The following is a 27,260-nucleotide window of genomic DNA, read 5'->3' on the forward strand; positions in this document are numbered from 1 at the left end:
GTGCAATTCAGCCTCCAGGGGTGATGTGTTTGTGAGTATGAACGAGAGGTCAATGGGGCTTGATCAGATATCACTATAGATGAGCATTCAGTGCCTTTGACAGCAAAACAGAAAGAAAGTAATGAGAAAAAGTAATTGATTTTTAAAAATGCTTTATGGACTTGGGAGTAAAAAGAGTTTAGTTGGATAAAGAAATCGCCATTTCAGAATGGGTATCCGCTTTGAACAAGACCCCTTGCTTTGTGACCAAAATTAGAATGAAAGGTTTGAACATAATGCCAATGATGGTCCTTGGTGGTGAGATGGGTGTCTTGTAAGAAAGCAGTTTTGGTTTTAAGATGTTGTAGGTGGGGAAATATTCTACCTTTCTTGACTCAACTATATCCCTTTAACATTGAGACAAATCTCAGATATGCACCTCCATTTTTTTGTTACATGAGCCATAGTCAAACATATTAGATTGTATATGGGGAGGTTACATGGTACCTGGTAGGAGGAAAAAGGGGAAGAAGGAAAAGAAAAAACACACACAAAAATGCAAAAATGAAACACACACACTCACACGCACACACATACCAGCGTGCAAGTACACACACTTAAACATTCATAAGCTTGTTCTAAGAACTACAACCAGCAGGACAGAGCAGGACACAAAAAATTTAGTCATTTCCGTATATTATAAACCTTCAACCTTCCTAACATACCTGAGCAGATAGGGTTCCTGTTTTTGTAAAAAATAACGTAAATGTAAAGCAAACAGTGCAATTCAACAAAGGGAGTCAGCAGAGGGCAACAACACGCCCATATCAACACCTGGATTTAAAGAGAAAAAGAAAAACAGTATGAAATACATGTGACCATTTTAAACAGCCAAATAAAAATGATACATTAGTAAAAGTAGTTAAAAAACGAAAGGGAAAAAAAGGCAACACATCTGCTTGTTGTCAGTTAAGTCCACACCTCACATTAGCTCCACACCAGGTTAATTAGGCACACACAAACTGGAGTGATGTTTAGGGGCATAGTCTCTAAGGGTCGCCTTAACGCTGGCTTTAATGTATGTTTAATCTAAGTGAAGTTGGTGTACCTTTAACAAGGTCAGCATCCACTATCCAGAGTGGTGATGAGCTGGTCGCAAAAGTTCTGGTCTTTTTGCGGAGAGTCAAAGTAGTAGTTGTAATTTCAGAATGACACCTGTCTCCAGGCAGGATGCAGCAGACAGAATTTTATTTTTTTTCAGGTAGAGAGTATTTAAGAGTATTGAACGCTACTTGTTTCTTTGCCAGAGCGCTGCTGATGTCTGGGTGTACTCTTACTTTGGAGCAGTGGTAATTCAGTGTGTGCTGTCTTGCCCACCTTAAAACTTTATCTTTATCTTGGAAGTGGAGGAATTTGACGATGAAAGCCCTTGGTTCTGACGCACCAGCATCTCCAGGTCTGGGACCAAGGGAGCAGTGGGCCCGCTCTATCTAAGGAGGGCTGCTGAAAATTCCGGGACCCGTCGCCGCCATTAACAGCTTGGACAAAAACTTTGTTGAATTGTGATCCTTCTCGCTTCGCTTGGGAATGTTGATTATCCTCAAACTGGAGTGCTTGAATCTATTTCCACCCACTAAAGAAGCACAACAGTTTAAGATTGTTAAAAACTTAACAGCGGCTTCCAGCTCAGGGAGTTTTCCAAAGTTTTCACCCACCAAAACCTTTTAGTGAGTTAACAACATCCTTGATACATGATTATCACCTGCTGCCCATTCATTTTGTATAATTTAGTTTTCAGTTTTTTAGTTTGCACATTTCAATAGCAACAAAAAACTGTTTTCTTGTTTGTTATGCCTGTAGATAAAATGGCCTACATTATTTATTTTTTGTTAAGTCCTGCACTGTATTAATTTATCCCAGCATCCATCACTAATAAAAACAAGGTACTCACCCAGTATATAATATCCTTCTCCTCACATATAAGCTGGAGGCAGAATGGTAGGCAGAGTCTTTAGCTATCACGCTCCCCTCCTGTGGAACCTTTTTCCAGTCTCGGACCGGAGGCAGATACTCGCTAGCTATGTTAAAGAGTAGGCTTAAAAGGCATTTGTTCTCTGGTTCTTATTTGTTCCCCTGTGCTCCTGATTTGTTTCCCCATTGTTTTCTAGTTTGTCTTCACTTTTTGTACTTCTTTTTAATTTCTTTATACTTTCCTTTCCTGCCTTTTTGTTGCTTGGAATTTGTATTTTGAATTTTGTACTTGTATTTTTGAGTTTGGACTTGGATTTCAGTTTTGGTTTAATAAAGCTCCCTTTTTGTTCATCCATCTACCTGCCTCTGTGTTTGAATTTGGATCCTCGCCATTTTCTATTGTGACAGTACGAACCAACCAGTCATGGACTCCTGTTTTCCAGCCTCTCATCCACCCCAGTGACTGTGATGGTGATTGCATAATCATTTTATTCCATTCCCTCCATAAGAAGAACCCAGCTCTGACCACAAGGCCACATTCCCAGGTTTCCAGATACCAGCCCAAGCCTCAGCCCCAGGTTTCCTGCCACCTGCTCAAGCCTCAGCTGATGTCTCTGCTATTCCAGCGCCAGGGATCCTGGTCGATGCCACTCCAGCCCCTGGGTCAGTCTATGCCTCCCCGGCTCCTAACATCTGCTCCAGATCTCCAGTAGGCAGCCCTAGCCGACCCACAGCCAGACCTCCAGTTTTCCACCTTCTGCCTTGTCACCAGGCTCCTACCTTTGTCCTGAAACCATGTTTCTGGCCTCCAGTCCTGCCTCCCCATTGCCAGTCACTTGCCTTGGTCTCCAACTGGTAGTCCAACGTTGGTCCTGGTCAGGCTGCCTGCCTCCTGAGGGGTTTCGCCTTTGCTGCGGCCTTCAGAGGGATTCAGCATCCACCAGTGGCCTGCTGTTGGGCTGATCCAGAGGGATCTTGCATTCGCCATCGGCCTCCTGCTAGTCCTTCAGAGGGCTTCCACCTCTCTCCCCTGCCTCCTGTTTGCCTCCAGACCTGCTTCACCCTTAGTCCCTACTTCCTGGTGACTTTCAAGTAACTTGAAATAGAGGGAAGGGTCATTACATCACCGAATCTTGTTTTAGGGCCAGACCATCATGACAGCTGTATTAAAGTCAATGGGAGATGCATGGAGAAACACACTAAAACCCAACATATCTACATCGTATGACTTCTGATAAAGAAATGCCCCAAGAAAATGAAAGACCACACTTCAGAGAGTAGGTTAACAGCTGATTTTATCCCCCAAAATTAATTGGCTGATAATGTTGTGATCAAATGGGGTTGGATGGACTAAATATATCAGAATCAGAATAAGAAATACTTTATTGATCTCCGAGGGGAAATTGCTTGCATTACAGCTGCTCCCATTCAAAGTCCCAGAAATATGCAGAAAAATAAAAACTATATATAAGCAAGAACAACAAGAACAGAATTGCACATTTTTTGTCTTAATTATTGCACATTAAAAAGAAACAAAGCGTCCAGAGTCCTCCTATTGACTCAGAGTGGGTGACACTCAGAGGGAGGAGTTGAACAGTTTGATGGCCACAGGCAGGAATGATTTCCTGTGGCGCTCTGTGGTGCATCTTGGTGGGATCAGTCTAGTGCTGAATGTACTCCTGTGGCTGACCACCACGTCATGGAGTGGATGGGAGCCATTGTCCAAGATGACATGTAACTTGGACAGCACCACTCCCACAACGTCTCTGGCCTTGCAGATCAGTCTGCTCAGTCTTTTGGTTTCCGCTACCCTCAGCCTGCTGCCCCAGCACACAACAGCATAGAGGATAGCAGTGGCCACCACAGACTCATAAAACATCCTGAGCATAGTCCGGCAGATGTTGAAGGACCTCAGCCGTCTCAGAAAATAGAGACGACTCTGTCTCTTCCTGTAGAGGGTGTTAGTGTTCTTTACCCAGTCCAGTTTATTATCAATGTAGACCCCCAGATACTTATAATCCTCCACAATGTCCACACTGACCCCCTCCCTCAACCCCAGCTTGGTCCTCCTCAGGTCCACAACCAGTTCCTTGGTCTTTGTCACATTGAGCTGTAGATGGTTCCGCTCACACCATGTGACAAAGTTGTCCACAGCAGTCCTGTACACATCCTCAGCACCCTCACTGATACATCCAACTATTGCTGAGTCATCCGAGAACTTCTGGAGATGACAGGTCAGGTACAGTAGTTGAAGTCCGCGGTGTAGAGGGTGAAGAGGAAGGGAGAGAGGACAGTCCCCTGTGGGGCCCCGGTGTTGCTGACCACTCTGTCTTATACACAGTGTTTTAAGCGCACATACTGTGGTCTGCCAGTCAGATAGTCAATACTCCAGGTCATAAGGGGGGAATCCACGCTGCATAGCTGATGAGACTGCAATTACACTGTGAACGGGAGCCTTCCCCAAACTTAACTAAATCGAGAGACGAACAACATGTTGAAAAAATAAATAATTCCATAACCTACTTTCTTAAGTGTGTTCTTTCATTTTCCTGAGGTGTCACCAGGTCTGGCCTCACAGCAAGAATCAGTGAAGTAATGATCCTTGGTCGCTCTCGAGACTTTCTTAGCCCTTTGCTTTTTCCTCCTAGTCACCTTCCGGATTTGCTCCGCTCTTTGCCCCTGCCTACTGGTCTCCCTAACAATTTGTCTGTTTGTTTGGCCCAGGTTCCCCTAATATGATCTGAGAAAACAGGAGTAGAAAAGTAATTTTACAAACCAAGAGAGTTTTTAAAAAAAGGATGAGTAGTGGATGAAGACTTTAAGTATAGGCATTTTTCCATAACATAGTGCCTGACCTGAAGGTATCAGAAAAAAATATGAGTTTGGATGGTTAAACTGTGCCTAATTGCATAAATAGTGCAAGATGGCCATCAATGTACAGATCTAAGAAGGTTCTAATACCCCTCTCTCAAGTCTGTAAACATTCCATGTAACTGCCCAGGCTTAAATGAGTTGTTTTGGCATATGGGAGCAAAAATGCAAACAATGAGAGTGTGGGAAGCAGTTTTCTTCTGATTTAATATTCGTGTAGATTTCTTTACTGTAAAATCTTGCTGAACTGACTCATCTTCTAAGGCAGGTTTGGAAAAACAAAAGAGTCAGAAGTGAAGAGTTTTTAATGGCATAAGGCTTCTACTTTTAGCCAGGAAGGACTATTTTTCTGTCTCTGCATGTTTGGATTTCCATTAGAGAAGAGCCCTAGAGTTAGCTGCCCAGGAATAATCTTTCAAAATCAGTAGACGAACCCTAACCTCCATTCTTAAGGGGTTTGTATAGATGACCCTTGGCTATCCTGTGTGATTTGAAACCCCATATGAAAGGCAGTATGATAGAATTGAGCTTCTTAGAGAACAATGCATATAGGTATATACAGATAGGTTTAGAAAAAGATATCGGAACTTGGCTGGACTTTGTTATAATCAGTATATAAAACATTGAGAATTTTGCAGATATTACACAAGGAGTACCTTCCTAGGATTAATACCCTTTGGTGTGGGTGGATGCTATATGCTTTTCCAGCCAATTTGCTATTACTTTTGCAAAAACATAATCTCCGATAGGACGATCACAGGCAGTGCGTTTGACCATAGTGGGAGAGCAGCTCTGCAATACAGGATAGTTTAAAATCTGAGTCAAATAAAACACCAAGATTTCTGGCTGAGTGCTTTAAGTTGGAGGGCAGTGGACCGATGAGGTGATAATTAAACTGTCAGCAGCATGTAAAGAACAGGATGGGGCCTAAACTTGAGCCTTGGGGGATATCATAGTTGAACATAGCTGGGAATGACACAGACTCAGTCGCCTATGCTGACTGAAAACTGTCTACCTGTTAAATAGGAGGTGAACCACTTAAGTGCATGACCAGAGATGCCTATATTGTCTTTCAGAGGGCTTAAGAGGACTGTGTGATCAATGGTGTTAAAGGCGGAGAGAAATTGGAGTTTTGAGATGAGTCTGTAGTAGAGAACTGAGGGGTCTAGGTTATTTTTTTTCAGGAGGGAAAGGCCAAGGCAGTTTTGGGGGTAGGTATATGTTATAGATTGTTTCGAGCAAAGTTCTCAGTAAGATTTGGTTGAAGGAGGACAGTTAGCTAGTAGATGGACTTAGCAAGGGTTTGACTACTGACGTTGAGTCCAGAGCTCTTCTGAGTGGTTGACTGTTAAATGTTGATCTGATGGAGTGGTCTTTAAAATTGATTAAAATCTGATTACAGGACTTCTGATGATGCCATGCAAAAGTGGAGCTCCGTCCATCTGAATATTTAATATCCTTACAAACTACTAAAAACATGGCGTAACAATGTAAATTTACAATGGCAACTTCCTCCAGAGGCAAGGGTTCAAGTAAAAAAAAAAGAGAAGAACGAAAATTTGAAACAAAACCAATCTAGGCTAGCAACATGGCTAGTGCTGCTAGCATCCACCACACAGAATCCAAAATACTAGCCAAGCTCAATGTAATAAAGGCCATAACTGGCGCGCGGGCACGAGCGCACCTGAACGTGCGAGCGGACCCGAGTGGACCCGAGCTCATCCGAGCGCACCCGAGTGAGGCGGCTGGGGAGATCACTCGGGGAAGACGTAATAAGTTCATGCTTTCTTTCGCTTTCGCTCGAGTTACGAGCAGGACTTCAGCGGTGTGCAGACTGTCTCCCCTGTTATCTGGCGGCCCTGTTCCTGTGTGCGTAGATGAACAGACCGTAAGTTATGTGTGTTATTTCTCACGTGATTATGAACGGTCTATATTGTATGTGAAGCTATCGCTGCTTTGGCTAATAAGCTGTTGTTATGCGGCCGTTTTCTGTTTATATACAGCGAATACATGTGTGCTATTCCTGTTGAATATAACTGTATATACAGTTGGATTAGTGTTTATGTTTACCTGTAACCTGGTCAGTGCAATATCTGAGATTATTATTTCTGTTACTAATAATATGCTGATTTATGTTTATATTCTTTTCCTATTGCAGACCACACACACACACGCCTAGATAACTGCTTTGCTGTACATTCAGTGGGTCTGCTGTAGTGTTGTGCTGTACTGAAGACTATATCTCAGTAAAAGGTTAAAGCTGCATCCTGCCTCCTGTCCAGTGTGTTTTGATCGACACCCCAGGGCGAGTACTATCCACACCTTGTAACCTCCTAATTAACACTCAAGAGGCTAAGGGCAGAAAATCGAGAGGGACACAACCAGACCAAGGTATTGCTATTGAAGTTGGAATCAGCAATGGCTGAGCTAAAATCTGAAATGACAACACTAGAGAAAAGAACCACGGAGGCAGAGGACTGTATTAGTGCAGCAGAAGACAACGGGAGGAGATGTGAAAGAGTGATACGCTATCTACTGCACCGAGAGATGGACCTAATGGCCAGATGTGAGGATTTGCAGAACAGGTCAAGATGTAACAATTTGAGAATAAATCGTGTACCGGAGGGCAGCGAGGGAAAAGACGTTAAGAGGTTTGTGATGAGGTTTGTCCTGCTACAGGTGGAGCAGCGCGGGGGAGAGATGAGGGAATAATCCAGTGGTAGGCTACTTGGTAACGGGGACGTCAGAGCCTTCTTCACTGAATCTGAGTGACCCCAGCACAAGCCGAGTTTTGTTTTTGTTTCTATCTCTATATGTTTAAAATCAACAAAGTTAGGACAAGTCCAAGTTGAACTATATTAGACGGAACTTAATTAAACCGCGAGCAGGCTATACCTGCAAACTGAGCAGCAACCACTCCACAAGCTAGACGACAGTGGCACGGACACTGTGTGTGATTCCCACGGAGGAACAGTCACCATCCTTCGCCCAGGCTACACCGGAACTGGTTTGTTTATCTATTTAAGAAATGAAATATCTTAATATAGCTGTAGGGAAAACCAGATGGGTATGTGGAAGTTCACCATCTACCTGCATTACGTTCCTTATGTAGGTATTGTTCTATTTTATGCTTGTTGTGTTCTCTTCACTAGTTGAGACTAGTTAGATAGGCTGTTATATTATCACTCAGTTGTATCTATGTTGAGAAAGAAACTAAGATGAACATATATGGCTGCTATTAGGTTCACACAATACACAGAACATGGATAGTTTAAGTTGTATTAGCTAGAATGGGTCTGGGTAGTCTGGTTAAAAGAAAAAAAAGTACTTAGCCAACTTAAAAAACTACACTGTTCTATAGCAATGATCCAGGAAACTCATCTATCAGAAAAAGAATATTTAAAATTAAAAAGAGAATGGGTGGACCAGGTATATAGTGCTTCCTTTGGGAATGGGAGAAAGAGGGGAGTTGCCAGTCTTTTCAATAAATCACTTTACTTTAATCATAAACAGACAATTAGTGATAAGGTGGGTAGATGTCATGGTTTTGGGGACTGTGGGGGGTACTACAATAACACTGCTTAATTTATATGCCCCAAATGAAGATTGTATAGATTTTTTCAAAAACATAGCAACTTTACTGGTAGATAAAGCAGAGGGAATTATTTTAATAGGAGGGGACTTCAACTGTATTCTGAGACAAAGTATGGATAGGCTCCCAACTGAAGTAGGTCCGGCGTCAAAAAAATCTACTACTCTTCAGGCAATGATGTGCGAATTGGGTTTAGTAGATGTCTGGCGCCACTTACATCCCAGGGAGAAGGATTTTACTTTCATGTCACAGGTGCATGGCAGTTACTCTAGACTGGATATGTTCCTGATATCAGGAAGAGATCTCTATAGAAGCAGTGACTGTAATATAGAACCAATCACCATATCAGATCATGCCCAGGTCACTTTAAAGATATGGATAGGACCATGTAAACAATTTAAATACTAGAGACTTAATTTCTCACTGTTAAATGATGAAAAAATTCAACAAGAAATACAGAAGGATTTAATAAATTACTTTGCATCAAATGATAATGGCACTGTCTCTCCCTCTACCCTATAGGAGGGGGCTAAGGCGGTGATGAGGGGTAACATTATTGCCATTTCTTCAAGATTAAAGAAGCAAAGGATAGCTCAACAAGTTAAAAATAGAGAAAGAAATTAAGAGACTAGAGACAGAGCATCAACAATCAAATGAAAAGGTAATATTGGGATTATTAAAAGAAACTAGACAAAAACTAGATGACTTGTTAACCTTTAAAACAGAGGGAGCATTGCGTTTCATAAATAGGAAATACTATGAAATGTGGAACAGAGTAAGCCACCTGCTGGCTTTCCAGCTGCGGAAAGCTCAATCCAACAGGATAAAACATAAGATAATAAGCCCAGATAATAACAATATGCTAACACAACCAAACGATATAACAGAGGCATTTGCTACTTATTATAAAAAGCTATATGAGGTGGAAGAAGATCCCCACAAAAGAGAAAAGATTGAATTGTTCTTTAAGTCAATTACACTGTCTAGATTAGAACCAGATGAGGCCAAAATGATGTCTTCGCCAATTACAGATGAAGAAATCAAAGAAAATATTTTAAAACCTAAAAATAACAAGTCTCCAGGTGTAGACGGCTTCCCTGTAGAATATTATAAAACATTTCTGAATGAATTAACACCAATTTTATGCAGAGTGTATAACTATGCTCTAACAGAAGGGGATCCACCTGGGTCATGGTCAGAAGCTGTAATAAGTGTTATTCATAAAGAAAATAAAGACCAAACTCAATGCATGTCCTATTGCCCAATCAGCCGCCTATGTGTGGACCTTAAAATAGAGTTAGAGTTAAAGGAACTTGGGGCAGGATCTGTGAAATTATAAACATGCATTTTAAGATTTTTAATGCTAATGGGTGATGAAGCGCTCAAAACCAAAAAGAATGAGCCCACCCACGCATCTCTCCATTGCCTTGAACAGGCTGTGTGCTGCATAATGTACTGCAATTCGGGCGTGAATTTCCCGCGCAGTCCTGCGGACGTGACGTCAGATGACACTGAATGCGCGTCCTCGACCGGCTTTCGACTTGGATACAGGAAGTAAACAAACACGGCAGACCCAAACTAGTTTTTGGGTAGTAATGGATTCTGCTACAGCCAGCAAACAACCCACCACCACACAAAGTCCACTAAAAAGCCATACTAAGAAGAAAACAAAGGTTTTATCAGCGGCATGTCGTGAGTCGAACAAAATTAAGACCAAAGCTGGGCTGGCACCCGGATACACATCAGATACGTGTTGGACTCATGGAGGCAGCTTCAACTTGAATTGGGACTGAAAACAGATGCTGACATGGCTCATTTCCTAGTAACCAGGTAAGAAAACATTCCAGGTCATGTTTAGAGCTTGATTTGAAAATCATATGAGATCACCAAGGACTCGGAGTCACCTAACGTGCAAAGTAGTGTTAGCTGCAAACATGTAACTTAGTCCACCGCTGTGTAACACTGAATAGTTACAGACTGCGCATTTTCCACGGTCCTTTAGTCTGAAACCGAATAGTTAGAAATATGTCCCTTTATATACGGGACCGAAAGCCCAACCTGTTATCCAGGAGGTGACGTTAGCAGCTGGCTGTAGCCACAGGATAACGGTTTGAGTGTGTCTGTGTAGCAACATTAGCCGCTCACACACAGCAATCCCGTATCAGAGACGATATTTCTGTCCCCCGATATGCCGTCTTTGCTTTCGCCCGTGCCTTTCAGACTGCATCAACCGTAACTGTAAATCGCTGCACTTGTGTGTCGCTACACACAGCGAGCAGCTTCCCGGCTGCTTCATGTGTAGCGGATAAGACCAACACAAAGGGGTAGCCTCCTGCGTCAGGTATCGACGCGAGGGGCACTTGACCAAGCGTCAAGCGTCTGACGAATAGGGATGAGACGGCATCAGCTGCACTGTTGTGAAGAGCTCATGCGCGCTCCCACGCCGGCTTGGCTGATGGCTGCAGTTACCCTAACGGCCGCAACGGCCAGCGAGTCACTATTGAGTCTTATTTCTTGATCCTGCCCCAAGTCCCTTTAATGGGCACTGCTCCAACTTTTTCCCCCTGGGACGAGGTACGCGCCAGGGAGACTCTTTGCCACCCTCTTTATTTGCACTGAGCACTGAACCACTGGCTGAACTAATAAGAACGAATCCCCTCATACAGGGTATATCTGATAAGGGACAAGTTCAACACAAATTGGCACTATTTGCGGATGACATACTTTTATTCTTAGAAAACCCCATAGCATCTGTCCCTGCCCTCCTGGATAGTCTTAATGAATACAGTGCCGTGTCAGGATATAAGATCAATACAACCAAATCTGAAGCCATGGTGATAGCGGGTGACTGGCCTTCTCAACTGGATGACTTGGTCTCTTTCAGGAGATGCAAGCAGGGATTCAGATATTTAGGTGTTATCCTTATGCCAAAACCTACACAACTATTTTCCTTGAATTACAACAGACTGATCATTGATTAAGAAATCAATAAGGACCTAAGCAGATGGGATGTGCTACCCTTGTCACTTTTTGGCAGGATAGAGTCAGTTAGAATTAATGTTTTACCAAGACTCCTTTTTCAATTTCAATCCCTCCCTATTCCAATACCACAATACACATTTAAGTTGCTTGAAAAACGTACTTCAAAATTTATTTGGCAAAATAAGAGACCAAGAATTCGGTTGAAAATATTGATGGCAACTAAAGAGAAAGGAGGTCTGGGTCTACCCAATCTAAAACTGTACTACTGGGCTGCCCAGCTTCAAGCGGTGGTGGGCTAGATGATCAGAGATAGGGAGATTGGGTGGGTATCTATTGAACAGAACTCTCTACCAGGGATACCAATATCTACTCTTCCATTTTTCAGTCAACAGACCCAGAAAAAAATTAAAGTAAATAATGTCTGGATCAAAAACACACTAAAGGTCTGGACTTGAGTCTAAAAGCAATGGAAGCGAACTGTGGCCCTGTCGCGGGCCATGCTCATACTAGGACATATAGAATTTCTCCCATCCATGGTGGATAAAGTTTATAGACGATGGGCTGAGAGTGGGCTGAAAATAATCGATCAACTATTTGATGGGAATATAGTAAAAGCATTCTCGCAACTTCAAGACAAATTTACCTTACCCTCGAGCGATCTGTATAGATATCTACAAATAAGACATTACATCACAAATCATGCAGACTGGGATCATATCAAAAGAGAACCAACTAAGATTGAGGATCATTTTATGTATATATCTGAACAACTTACATCAACAAAAAAACAAATATCCAATATTTACAAAAAGTTACTGACAGACACATCAGATAACACACTACATATTAAAGGACAGTGGGAATTGGAGCTCAACATAGTGGTAGATGGTGACATGTGGGAGGAACTTAGACATGTCCACACAATGGAAAATATGACTGCCCTCCTTCAGCTAAAGCTGTCAATATTTATAAGAAGAGGGACTCCTGTGACTCTACCTTGGCTGAAATGGTGATGTTTATTTATTTTTTTGCTCTGAGACGCAAACCTAGGCAGATATGATGTCTGTTTTTTCCCTGTGTTTTGTTTCTTTGTGTTTAAAAAGTTAAGATAAAAATGTTTCTTTTATCTGTCTAAATTGCCTGTAAATGTGGCAATAAAGTAAAAAAAAAAAAAATTGATTACAAAGTTTAGAAACATTTACATCCTCAACATAGTTCTGAGGGGCACCAACAACACAATCAATGTCCTGAACAAGATTATTGGTAGTTGCTGGTGATCAAGTTTGAGAAATATTTTGCTCTTGCGTCTTCAACTGTAGCGTTATAATCCTTCAGGTAACTTTTAAGAATTGGTGGAACGCCTGTAATTTTGTGGATTTCCACTTGCACTCAATTTGTCTGAGCTCTCTTCTAAGCTTCCATTTTCACATGTTAAGCCAGGGGAAGTTTTTGGTGGAAGGATAGGTGCGAAGTTTAAATGGAGCCATGGAGTCAAATATGGCCAAACAGATACTATAGATACTAGATACTAAGTTATTAAGCTAGTCAGCGGTGGATAGGTGGATGGCTGGGTTACCAGCAGAGGAGAGAAAGGCCTTGCTAAAAACTGGTAGTTGAAAAAAAGCAGATGGGCAAAAAAGCACTAGCCCAGTGTTGCGCTGTAAAATGTTGAAAGATTGCAAAGGGTTTAAAAACTCTCTACCTAAAACATTCTTTGAGCAGCACACGCAACTGTTAAAATCACCAAGAATGATGACACTGTCATATTTTAGCATAGTATAGGTGAAGTTATCCCTATAGAATACAGTTACCCCTCCACCACAGCCAAACTGAGTTAATCACCTCACAATTGTGGTTGGTCTCAAGTAACTGTGAGATTTGCATCATGAAGTGTTCTTTAAGTGCCTGATCCACAAGCAGGGAATGGTTGAAAAAAAAGCCAGCTAAAGGCTTGACTGGACTATGATCTGATATTATCATGATAATGATGATGAGATATTCAATGTGGTCAAATTAGCGATTAATCTGGAATCAACTAGTAGTTTAACTGTGTACATGATCAGTGTACATGGGAGTAAAAAGAATAATCACAATCAGATGGATGTTAAAATCTCCAGAAAGCCTAGCCTACAAAAGCCTATCATAATATGAATCAAGATCAATTAAAGTTGCCCTCAATCAATATATGGCTTAGGTCGTCATTTGGGATCAAATCAAAACCCTTGCAAAAGACGGCTAGGTTGTCCATGTTTGGAGACCATTAACATTTACTAGTATAATGGGGAATAAATTGATGTGTCCAGTTAGAGTTATAAACCTGCCGTTTGGATCAATTGTGGATGAGGTAGTCTTAAGGAAAAAAATGGCAACACCTCTGGTTTTGGATGTAAAAGTTGAGCGATAGACTTGTGAAATCCAATTAGCCCTGAATTTTCTATGTTGAGTGACTTGAATATGTGTCTCTTGTAAGAATATAATGTTGGATTTAAAACATACTGTGTGAGTGGTCGAGCAAGAGAAAGCTTTCAACACAGACGGTTTAAACCATAGACATATAGATGTAGATGCCGCATTGACTTGCTGGACAGTATGTCGACGTCAGCTTAATATTGGTTGTGGCAGGTCTTCACTGGCTGAAGGTGAGGTTTGCCCAGGGCACCATGCAAGCTAGGACTGCCACTGAGTACAGGTTACAGTTTGACCTTGAATAAACTCTGCACCCACTCAATACACAAGAAGAACTTCTTGACTGACCTAGTAATATTTATGCGATTGCTTTTCCATGTTAATGCTATCCATGCTAGTGATGTTGATCTTGTTAGAACGGCATTCTGGTTGCAATGGTGATGGTTAACACATGATTTATAACCACACCCCTATTTTCTGTTTAAGAGAGAACATCGACCATTTAAAAGGAAGAAAAAATAACTGGAGGTGGGCTTTATGTGACTTATAATGTGCAAAAACTTTACTTCGCTTTTCTTAACATTCCAAGAGACCAAGGATATGGAGTCAAGTGTGTTATTCATTTGTTATTCCCCAAAGAAAGCATTAAAATGGGTTTAGAGTAACTAAAAATGTTGGGAGATTCAAAGAGGCAGCCACCAACAACCAACAAAAAATCAAATGAACAGTTAACAAATATGCAAGCTGTGCTTCCCCAAACGAAGCAGAGTTACCGTCATCCATATCTGGGACCGCCGGCCAAAAAGCACAGAAAACACAGTGCAGAATATGTTGACAAGAAAAAAAATGCCATGATAAAACTCTCTTCAGTGCAAAGTTAGACTCTTCATTTAAGTTTTGCAGAATAGCCTTTCAAAGTTTTTGGTCTACAAAGTTCCTTGCTTCAACCAGATCACTGACTGTTTTTACTTGCCCTTACTTCCTCCACTAGTGTAGTTGGGAAAGATTCAAATTAATGACTCTTTACAAGAGTCATTAATTTGAGTCAAGACAAGAGACAAGAGTCTAGCATTCAAAATGGCAGTTTAAAGTAATAGGACCTGGTATGCCATGAGAAGCCAGGAAAAACATGTCTACTCTGCATACACCCCCCCCCAACCCCCCATTTTCTCTCTCTCTCTCTCTCTCTCTCTCTCTCTCTCTCTCTCTCTCTCTCTCTCAACCGTTAGGACTGGTTACAGTCAAGGCAGAAGGCCACCCACCTTGAGTCTGGGTCTGCTCTGAGGTTTCTGCCTGTTAAAAGGAGTTTTTTGGGCCACCGTAGCAAAGTAGTTGCTCATGGGGGAATGATGATTGTCTGTGTGAATTGAGTATGGTCTACACCTGCTGTAATTGAAAAGTATCATGAGATAACTATATGAATTGGTGCTATGTAAATAAAATTGACTTGACTTGAGAACTGTATAAATGCAGGTGATTGTTAACTTTCTATCTTGGCTCCTTTGATGCTGACTACCTGTTCACTGGGGTCATCTTTGTTCTACAGTTCTTCCAAGGATTGATATTTTGTAAGATTTCTTTCTTGTATATGAACTACAAAAGTAGCACACTTTCATAATTAGTGCAGAGTTTACTTTTGATTGGTGATTGTTGTTGTTTTATAGAACTGGAACACACTTACACAGAGGATAATGGTAATATATATATGATAATGTCTGTGAGTAAACAGAGGTTGTGTTGTTTGTTGCATCAAACCACCAAATATAGCTTCAACAAAAGGCAAGAGCAAAATAAGAGTTGTCTAATAATAAAGCTTTGCTTGAATATGATGAACAACCATCTAACATTCTGACCATTGTGTCTTTCTGTATTTTTTTTTTTACAGATGGTGGTGATGAGCCATGAAACTCCATTTGAAAATGTGTTATTTGTAGTTAAGAACTAATGGTAACTGTTGGACCACCACAGGCTGAAATGCTGCATTTTGATTTTTGACGTCACTATTTTGGTGAGGGCGCCATCTTTGGGCCAACTTGTACTACTTCAGCTCTTCCTTCAGTCCACAGAATCGACCACTGAGAGGTGGAAAAATTATACATCTGATGGTTGTGGAAATGTTTTTTTTATTTTGGTGGCTGTCAGATGTGTGAGATATGTAGCCTAAGTTAAAGTGAAAATAAATTAACTATAATTTCCTTTGTACACCGTTATGGTAATTGATGAAACCCATACAAGAGCCAAAACTGATATATCATCCAAGAAGACACAGTTTATATTAGGATATAAAGATGCAAGTTAACTGTGCTATTACACATCCTGCCATGACTTTAATGGGAATACGATACAAAGCAAATATGAAAGTTGGTGTGATATTTGAACAGTGTAATAGTTGGCCCTGTGTTTTTCGTGTAATGTGTGAAACCAGTGCGTAACAAAGACGATGTTAGATTATATTGTATTTTATAATTACTGTATCACATTATTTAAAGAAAATTCAGATCACTGTTACTCTTTGTTACCATTATCTATTCATTTAGCTGGTCGGCTTAATATTAGCCTGTTTATCTGGTTGCTGTTATTATTGATAACGTGCCTGAAAACTAACGTAATAGTATTAGCAGTAGCAGTGGTAGGGGTATTGATTGAAAAGGTGCTGTGGAAATGCACCCCTGCTCGGAGTTCGCCCCCCGCCAACCGCCGGGCGGGGCTGGAAGAAGTTGATGCCGGGGAAGGAATTCCTTGTTTCAGTCCCTCCCATCGGGGATTCGTGGAGAGGCGCGAGGAGGGGAGAGGAAACTAGGAAATACGTTTTAAGAGAAACGAGACGTCTTTTCCCCTGAAGCGTCACGTTAAGTCACGTCCGTTTCTGATGACGGCTGCCGTTGATCACAGCTGGATCAGCGGCCAGTCGGCTTTAACAGCTGTAGAGACGTTAGATGAATTTGTGTCTGCACAAGAGTGCATTATTTAAAAAAAATTAAATAACAAAAATAAAGTTAAACTGATCGCGTGCGTAAATGCGCACAGCTCTCTTAACGGAGAGACACACTTACATCGTTTATCATAGTGCAGGTTATGTAGCCTAATGTTTTCCTCATAATTGAGATGTAGGCTATTATTTCACCCATCTGATATTAATCACAATGTTTAGTTTTATGATCTGGACCGTCGGTCAAACCAGCCTTCATTCGCGATTGCGTGGTCAAATGAGCAGCACTTAGTTTTGGAATGCGCAATTCACATAACATTTACGGTTATTGCACACAGTGTCCTGTTTGAAGACTCTTCAAACTACAGTCTCACAGGTAGGCTATTGGACGGATGTCACAGAAATGCTTTCCAGACACTAAGGATAATGAATCACCACTCCTTATAATACTTGACATACTATGAAATACTTTTCCTGCATATTTAATTCACGTAATTTTAATCACTCGTTGGACATCGGGATATGATGCACGTGCCGATGTCCTGATGCAAACGAAGCTCCTGCCGCGAACATTAAACTTCAACTGGACTTTTTTTGTGAACTTCCAACATTAAAGTTGAAACTGTTTCTTTGATTTTCCGTCTGTTACCTGCTAAACAGACACCTGTGCATGAGGAACAAGCTGCAGTCTGTATTTATACTGTGTAGCCTATTGTATCAGAGGAACAGGAACCATTTCTACTCGCAGAATTCGTTTATATATTTATTAATTATTTCCCCTCTGTATTCAGTGATATTCTGATTGTGAAATCATCATTTAATAACCCAGATTATGGTGTCTAGGGTTAACGTAACACTTGATGGCGATGCATTTGAGTTTAATCTGTCTTCACTCCGGTATGAAACTCCAGTGAAACTCAGATCATGATCCGCTGCAGCCTCCAATCAACTAACTGATATCCACTAAGGGGTCGTGTCGGCAGGTAAAAAGACTTCCGTGACCTCGCTTATCGCTCCTCAGTGCACAAATGTCAAAAACGTCCTTGATATGAGCTTTACATGGACCTATGGCTACTGAACACAGCCCTCGAGGCGGAGCCCCATTCATTTCTGTGAAGGCTGCTCAGTGGTGCATGAAGCATACAGCGTGCGCACCTTATAGATCCATGGTGCGCACAAGAGACTTATGCCGACCGAGCCGGTTTAGCGCCCGGCTAACTTGAATGAGGCAAACATATTTTAATCGTGCGGCTCTTCTAGACTTTTCCAATGTTATTGGACCTAATGGCTCAAATTATTATAGTGAAACGAGTCATTTCGCGGTGGTTATGACGCTCAAAAAAATGTATCCACCGTTTAACAGACCCGTCTGTCACAACGTTAGCTTATGGGGAAAGTCTTTTTGGGCCGCAGTGCATCACGTGATGATGTAAGTACACGGTTTGGCCACTACGAAAACTGGCTTCAGAGCATGCTTCAGAGCCTGGCGCTCCTCCTGGGTGGTTTGGAGGTTTTGGGCGGCCTGCAAGATGGCGGACAAGAACCACTTCCGTTCAAGCAAAGGGTGAGGAACGACAAATAAGGGAATTGGTACCGTGCGAGAAATGAGAAGTACCCATGGACCTATTGGGAATACCCTATGTAGGCGCCATGCTGGGGTACGGTCTGTAGTTGTATTATACATCTCTGAGAAAGAACAATATCTCCCTCTAGTGGAGTAGCCATGTTTTTTACTTTTAATCCCGAGTCTATCCCCTGCATTTCAATAGCCATAGCCTACTACCATTACTGTTTTGTGTCAAATCGGTCATACCTGACTGGATCTAATCGATTCTGCACAGGTCTGGCTGATCTCAAACAAGCTCAATCTGTATTTAAATACCCATACTACCATATTATTCAGTTTGCCAGAAAAAGAATCGCACACTTTTTCTTTTTACTTATAGTAGGACTACATACTGTAGCTGCCCCTACAAGATATACTGTTGCCCATAGACATATATACATAGACGCCTCATTGGGCGGGTTGGCCCGCTGCTGCCATACGTCGACGTCGCCGCCATATTGGAGGAGGCAGATCTGCCCCGTGAACTAATACAAGTCAATGGAGTGAACTTTATAAAGCTCCTTTTACAAAGTGCTATAAGTTAATGCCTCTCATTTACACATTCACACACGTAGCCTACGAATATATTCAGGAAACAGATAGGAACCAAAAACAACGTCTGTAACGTTCTCTGATGATTATAAACGTTAACTACTCCTTACATGTTCAGTATACTGGTAGGCACCAAACCACCGGATGTATTTTTATGAGTGTTTACAGCTGCCAATGTATGTAACGCTGCTATCGTGATGATAAATGACGGTTAAATATTGAATCTGTGTCTATAATAACCTGATCCTGACATGTAGCCTAAATGTGATGTCTGTGGGAATAAAAAGCACCAACGTAATTTTTACACAGTGATATTCTAAGTAATAATAATAACAATCATGGAGACAAATAATTAAAAAGTCCGCAAATCAAGATAAGAAACTGCAACTGGCAGTGAGCCTGCTTTCTTTTCTTTTAGCAGTGAAGTGATAAACTCCATGACAGAACATTATAAAATATGATATTGTATAAAATAACATTTCATGGTAAAAAAAAAAAAAAAGTAAAGTTGCAGTAGGCTACTTCTATGCACTATATAAATCGTTTGTATTATTATTATTATTGTTATTATTACTATTTTTCTGCATATTCTTGACTTTGAATGGTAGCAGCTGTAACGCAAGCAATTTCCCGCCGGGGATTAATGAAGTAGGCCTATTTCTGATTCTGATTAATATATTATGCAGTCAGTAGTCCATATTTAAGTTGACAGTATGGTAGACAGACATCACATTTACATGTCAGGATCTGGTTATTATAGACACAGATTCAATATTTAACCGTCATTTATCATCACAGTAGCAGCGTTACATACGTTGGCAGCTGTAAACACTCATAAAAACATTATAAAAATACATCCGGTGGTTTGGTGCCTACCAGTATACTGAACATGTAAGGAGTAGTTAACGTTTATAATCATCAGAGAACGTGACATAGCCTACGTTGTTTTTGGTTCCTATCTGTTTCTCAAACATATTCGTACGTGTGTGAATGTGTAAATGAGAGGCATTAACTTATAGCACTTTGTAGAAGGAGCTTTATAAAGTTCACTCCATTGACTTGTATTAGTTCACGGGGCAGATCTGCCTCCTCCAATATGGCGGCGACGTCGACGTACGGTCAAGCCATGGATCTAATACATCCATGGGTCCAGCGCTCAATGAGGCGTCTACGTATATGTCTATGCTGTTGCCTGCAGTATGCGTACTACTTGGTCATGACAGTGCGCCTTGAGCTTTGACCCCTTTGCTCCTATATCCGTCGCAGCTTTAGCACGAAGAACGTAGTAGTTAAATGTCTTAAATGTACATTCATCTGTCATCGTGGTGTCTGTGATCTGGAGTGACGCCGAGATCGAAAAGTGGCTGAAGGTATGTCGATTGCTGCTCAGCGGCATATACTGTTCCCTAGAGTGGCATACCGATTCCTAGACTGGCATATACCGATCCCCAGACTGGTATACAGATCCTTGGAGTGGTATGCTGCTATTATGCCGCTGTTATTCCACCGACACATGACGGTATGTGCCGCTTGAGATTGTTATGCCACTGAGTGACTGTTGGATGGTTACCGCCCCCTGATGAATATATGGGTTTTTTTTAGTCTTTATTGACAATGCTAACGTAACACATTGCCGTAAATAAAGGAACGTATGTATTTTATGTTGTTGGGATGTAAGCATATATACAGTAATTACACGTTGGACTCTTGCGATATGATAGTAAAGTAGTATGTCTAAATTTCTACCTATAAACTACTTAAAGCTAATGAAAGCGCTAGCCTTAGCTAACATGGCTAATGTTAGCCCAGCCACCGTAGCCAGTCTGAGTAATCGATAGCAGAAACTTTGAGCCAACCAACAAAATGATACTTAGTGACAGGTTCTCTTTATTAGAACACAATAATACATTACTTCATATAACATTTTGAATAACATCTGAATTATTGTGTGAAACAACTGTTGGAAATGTATGTATTGGGGTATTTTTTTATGATCCATCTTCGGATAGTCTGAAATGACAATCCACATGTAAAACACTCACCAACACTCACCTTTTTAAAATTGCTTTTAATGTATAACTTGTCTCTTTCTTTATATTTTCAGTGTGTTTTTATATTTCTGTTTTTAACCTGTAAAGTGTCTTTGTGTACCTGAAAAGCGCTATATAAAAATAAATGTATTATTTATTTATTACACCACATAGTTTTACTATAAATTCCAATATTTGCTTGAGAGTGAAGATATAGTTACATAGACATAGGCAGTATTTCCTTTACTTGTATATGAAATGTGTTTCTATGAGTATTTTAGGCTAACTGGTACTTTAGGCTAACTGGTACTTGACAGGGGTGAAATACATAACAAACTTTTTTTTTTTCAACTCAATTTTATTTGTAAGGGATTAATGTAAGGGAGTAATGTGCAATTAAAACATAAATGTAATCATATAATGCATTGCACCAGAGTTTAACATTATGAATAAATACAACATATATGAAAACATCAAACATCACTCAATAAACAAAGAACAAGTAACAAATACCAATATACTGCATATGAAATGTCCCATACACAGTGGCATACACAGCACACAACACACACCCACACAACAGATAAAAAAATGAAGAAAAAAAAATGATGAGGACGAGGCACCATCAGTCAGGAAGGAGGTGTTCCTGGACGGGCAATGGTCCAGCAGAGAGACCTGGTGAAAAGAGGAGGAGGAAGAAGACAGAAATGAGAGAGTGAGAGGGCTTGGGGAAAATTTACAAAAAAGTCTAATTTGTTGCTTTCTTCTTGGCATAATACAAATGAACCATAAGTACTACACTGGGGTTAAAAGATTCATTAAGCCTGACAATGAACCACTGAAAGGATAATGATAACATACGTGAGGCATATTAAAAACAGTGCCTTCAAACTGCAAAAATATAGTCTAGAAATGGTTGTTTTGGTGTTAGAGGGTTATTGACACTGTGACTGATCTAACTACTCATCACAGTCATAGCCTGTAAGAAGTTTCGGGCCAATGAAAACCCTGATGCGGACAAACAAAAAATTCTGCTGCAAGCACAGGTTTGGAGAGGTGACCATGACCACTGGGCCGAACAGCACAGAAGTAATTTATACTGAAGATTTGGAGAAACACAAACCCTGCTATTTATAATGCATGAAACATCAACAGCTAAAAAGGTAACTCATACTGAGTAGCGTTTGAGAAGAATGCATAGTACTTCTACTTAAGTATGATTTTAATACCAGTAGTTTTACTTGTAATTGAGTAATATTTTAGTAATGTAACTGTACTCATATTTTAACACAGATTTTCAGTATTTCTACCACTGGGTTTCTTGTACAAAGCACATAGCACTTACCACAGGGGAGGAGCTTGAACAGTTGTGTGCAGTTGTGCACAAATGCTTCCTACCTGTTTTAATCATCTGGTTCCTCTGTTGGAGCGCAGATGTGGCTGCAGTAACCTGGGTGAGGTGGCTCACTGTAGTAACCGTGTACCTCTCCTCTCTTCCCTTGTCCAATATATCCTTGAACAAGAAGAGAGATATGAACATTTTAGATTTACATTACAACACAAATGTTTGCTGATATGAAATTTATCTCAACAAGAATTAATGCACCAAAGGCCTTAAAACTGCAACTAAGTGCACTGTTATGAATCAGAAAACTGGCTTTTATACCTCCAGGGAAGGATTTGTAGAGTGACCCACAGGCGTTACAACATTCAATTAGGTACATCCTTTCCATTTCCTCCTGAAAGGCACTGGAGAATTTTTGAAGATTCACAACACCTTTTGGAAAGAAAAACAACACATTAATACATAATTAAAACACACACGGGTTGGTATGACGTCACTGAGCTGAGAGGTCGGACTGGCACTGAGCTCCCGCTCCCATCGACCGTAATTTAAATTTTACCCGCCACAGACTGGCATTTTTATACCCTGTTAACCACTCTAAGCTTCCTAATGATGTCAAGCAAGGAAAGTGGCTCGGCTCCGTCCGAAAAACCAAGTAAATCTCAAAGAACAACAAGAAACCGACAGGACGTCGAGGTGCAAGATGGCGGCTCGGGACCGAGTGCAGGTGGCTACTCCTCACAGCTAGTTCAAGAAGTCACCGAGAGCATCGGCAAGTTGTTAGAGGAGAAGCTGGCCAAATTCGCGAACGCCCTGGAAGCTATGACAACCCGAGTGGAAGGCAACAGTAAAAGATTAGACGAAGCTGAGGGCCGAGTTTCCACAATGGAGGACTTGCTAGCTACCACCGAAAACAAGCTCCGGGAAGTTGAGAAGAAGTTACAAACTCTCACGGAAAAAGCGGACGACATGGAAAACAGGACGAGACGGGACAATATCAGGGTGGTTGGCTTAAAGGAAGGAGCTGAAGGTGAGCAACCTGTCGCTTTTTTTGAACGCTGGCTGCTGAAAATACTGAACTTGGATACCAAACGAGGCATAATTAAAATGGACCGGGCGCACAGAGGACTCGGACCCGCCCGCGGCGATCGCCCCAGACCCGTCATCATTAAGCTGCACAACTCCGGGGACAAACAGCGGATCATGGCTGCACTGAGGGAGAGACGGCAGCTGACACATGAGGGACAGAAGCTGTACATTCAGCAGGACTTCTCGGCTGCAGTGAAGGAGAAGCGGCGCGGCTTCAACAAGGTGTGTGAACGTCTGATCGGACTGAACATCCGCTTCTCCATGCGGTTCCCCGCCGTCCTGACATTCACGTACAATGGAGAGAAACATGCTTTCCAGTCCCCCCGAGCTGCGCAGGCATTTGTGGATGGACTGCCGTGAATTGTGCAACGATTACCACTGGGTAAATATACAGTGTGTGTTGTGACAAGATGTCACTCAGTAATTTAAGTTTGAACTGCTGTATTAAAGTCTAAGTTTAGTTGTTACCGCACTTATATGATAAGTCAGGACTGTAACGGCTGTGATGTCTCAAAAGGTGAAGTCAAATTGATCTTGTCTGACAAAAAAAAAAAAAAGGATGCCTGTAATTTGGAGCTGTGGCTAAAGCAACATAACCCCTGAGGAGCAAGGGGACTGACATAATCCTTCTTTAATTATTATTTTCGGGCTCCAAAGAGTTGTGAATCTATCTGGGTCGTGGGGGTGGGAGTTTCCTGAAGAGATTGAGACTGTTGCTCTTCTTCAGTGTTTCCTGCGCTTTCACTACCTCCACACCATCGCTCATGACCCTGAACCTTACTTGGCTTGTACATTATTGGCGTATCTTATTTTCATATAACAACCATGAGTAACATTAAGATTATTTCTTTAAACGTTAAGGGGATCGGCCATGTTGTAAAAACATTCGATCCAGGATTTAGAGAACAAGTTTAAAGGGTCTCCATCTAAACATAATCTTAAAAACTTAGAAGCAGCAAGATCGGCGCTTAACCAGCTCTTAACAAGCAAGGCAGAGGCCTCTATCCTCTTTGCCAGACAAAGGCTATATGAACATGGCAACAAGCCTGGCCGCCTTCTTGCCCGCCTGGCAAAGGGCAGAAATGCCATTAATTTAATATCATCACTTAAAGATAATAATGGAGACAAAGTTCATGAATCAAAAAAAATTAATAATGTTATGAGACAGTTCTACCACAAGTTATATTCCACCGACTGCAATACATCGGATGAACTAAGAAAATCCTTCCTGGATCAAATCAGTCTCTCCTCTCTCACAGAAGAACAACGTGAGCTCCTGAATAGACCGGTTACCAGGGAAGAGGTCGTGGACGCTATTCGTACACTTCAGAGTGGGAAAGCACCAGGGCCGGATGGCTATGGGCCGGAGTATTATAAAAAAATGAGCAGAGTTGTTGTGGGCCCTCTGACCGATATGTTTTTGGATTCCTTCAGGAATAGACGTCTCCCTCCCTCCCTAAATTTAGCCAATATCTCTTTAATCCTGAAGAAAAATAAACCATCAGATGAGTGCGGTTCTTATAGACCTATCAGCCTTATAAATGTGGACAGCAAGATACTTTCCACAGTGCTGGCCAGAAGATTGGAGAATTGTTTACCTTCACTTATTAATGATGATCAGACAGGCTTTATAAGGGGGAGGTTCTCGTACTCTAATGTGAGAAGACTTCTTAATGTGGTACAGTATTCCTCGGAGATGCAACAGCGGTCACTAGCAATATCATTGGATGCGGAAAAGGCGTTTGATAGGGTGGAATGGAGTTTCATGTGGGATGTCCTGGGCAGGTTTGGATTAGGAGAGGTGTTTATAAATTGGATAAAACTTATTTATTATTCACCAGAGGCCTGTGTCTTGACCAATGGTATGCGTTCTTCTCCCTTCCCGCTCGGTAGAGGGACAAGACAGGGCTGCCCGCTCTCCCCCCTCCTTTTTGCCCTCACTTTAGAGCCACTGGCGGAACGCATCAGGAATAGTAAGGATATACACGGCGTTACTTTAGGCAAGACCACTCACAAGATAGCATTATATGCTGACGACATTTTACTTTTTTTTTCAAGTCCTGAGGTATCAGTCCCGGCCACTCTTTCAATTATCAACTCATTTGGCTTGATATCTGGCTACAAAGTAAATTACACAAAATCTGAGGCCATGCCCCTGGGGAACTACGGTAGCACCAGCCTAGATACAAATTTTCCGTTCAGATGGGCCACTTCAGGATTTGTTTATCTTGGTATTAAAGTGTCACCTAATGTTGAGGACCTGGGGAGACTTAATCTGGTGCCTACAATCAGAACAGTTAAGAATGACCTTGAACGAACGAGGGGGCTTAGCCCTACCCAATCTGAGATTTTACAACTGGGCTTGCCACACCCGAATAGTCTGGGACTGGCTACAGTCTCATTTAAAATCCGACGCGGGTATTGACGAGTGGTTCTCCTCTCCCTACTCCCTGCTGAGTAAACTCACTAATTATGGAAAAAAGAGATCACCAGACATTAAGCGTAACCCTATTATTTACAATACTATCAGAGTCTGGCGAGATATAACAAAACATTTTGGGGAAAACACTTCATCCTTTGCATTAACACCTCTGACTAGGAATGAAGAGTTCGCCCCAGGAATTAATAATAGTGTGTTTGATAGTTGGCATAAGAAAGGCATCAGGCTTATTTGGGACGTATACCAGGGTAATACACTGATGTCCTTTCAACAGCTTCAACAAAAATACAACATTGCATCTGAACACTTTTATGGGTATCTTCAACTCCGTAGTTTTATTCTGTCAAAGGTGAAAAATCTCCACACAGGCACTCCCTCTCTCAGTGATATAGATTTATTTTTACTGAATCGAAAAGACACAAGACATTTTCTCTCTCATTCCTATTCGCTGTTCTACTCCTTAGATCCATCAGATATAAGGACGGTGATACAGAAGTGGGAACGTGATCTTGGTGGGCAATTTATCGAAGATGACTGGCATGAAGCAATAGTCTCTGCCAAAACCACATTTATCTGCAATCGAATGAGAGAAACTCAATATAAGATACTTCATAGATCTCACATAACACCATTCATTCTTAACAAGATGGATAACCGGATCTCTCCCCTTTGCATCAAATGTAAATTATCTGTTGGGACATACATTCACTGTTTCTGGGAGTGCCGTTTGATTACAAGGTTTTGGAGCAATGTAGCCCAGGAATTGAGTAAAATTTTCTCACTTAAAGTTAAGAAGGATTCTGGCCTCTTCATATTAAGCTTGCCTTCAAAAACACTATCTCTGAGCAGATCAGATTTCAAACTTTGCGACAAACTTCTGTTTCTGGCTAGGAGATGTATTTTAAAACAGTGGATAAGTGACAGACCTCCAACTGTCACACAATGGTACCAAGAATTGTACAAAGTTTTACCCTTAGAAAGACTCACTGCGCGAATGAAAGGGGATGATAGTTTGTTTGAGGGAACATGGTCGGCCCTTCTGAGGTACTTACCCCCACCCCTCCGGGACACTGTAAACAAGGGGAGGTACACTTTAGACTGGAATATTCCCACTGGATGATGTATGTTATTATTCCTGTTACTGCCAGTCACTAGATCTCCCCTGTGTTGTTGTTGTTGTTATTTTTGCTTTTGCTTTGGTCTTATCTGACTATTTAATTGTATATGTATATTTTTGCTGTACTGATGGTTTTATTTAATTTAATTTATTTTGAAGACAGTCGTGAGCTACCTGAGGTCATTTTGGTTTGGATGGTGGTTTATCTCCCTTCCTGTTTTGATATATTTGTGAATACAGAGAGCACTTGTATGTTAAATGTTTTGTTCTGATAAAAATCAATAAAAATCTATTTAAAAAAAAACACACACACACACACGCAAACAAATACAGTCGGGATGGGTACAAAAA

General features: G+C 41.3%; 1 long non-coding RNA gene across 1 annotated transcript; it reads left to right on the forward strand.

Annotated features, from left to right (window-relative positions):
- The first annotated feature begins 6,633 nt into the window (after positions 1-6,633).
- Positions 6,634-15,996, forward strand: LOC141003699 (uncharacterized). The gene is made up of 3 exons (XR_012179745.1): positions 6,634-6,709; positions 6,980-7,472; positions 15,687-15,996. It is a non-coding gene; the product is annotated as an uncharacterized lncRNA (long non-coding RNA).
- Positions 15,997-27,260: the final 11,264 nt, after the last annotated feature.

Source organism: Pagrus major, chromosome 10 (assembly GCF_040436345.1).
Source record: "Pagrus major chromosome 10, Pma_NU_1.0".
Lineage (NCBI taxonomy): Eukaryota > Metazoa > Chordata > Actinopteri > Spariformes > Sparidae > Pagrus > Pagrus major.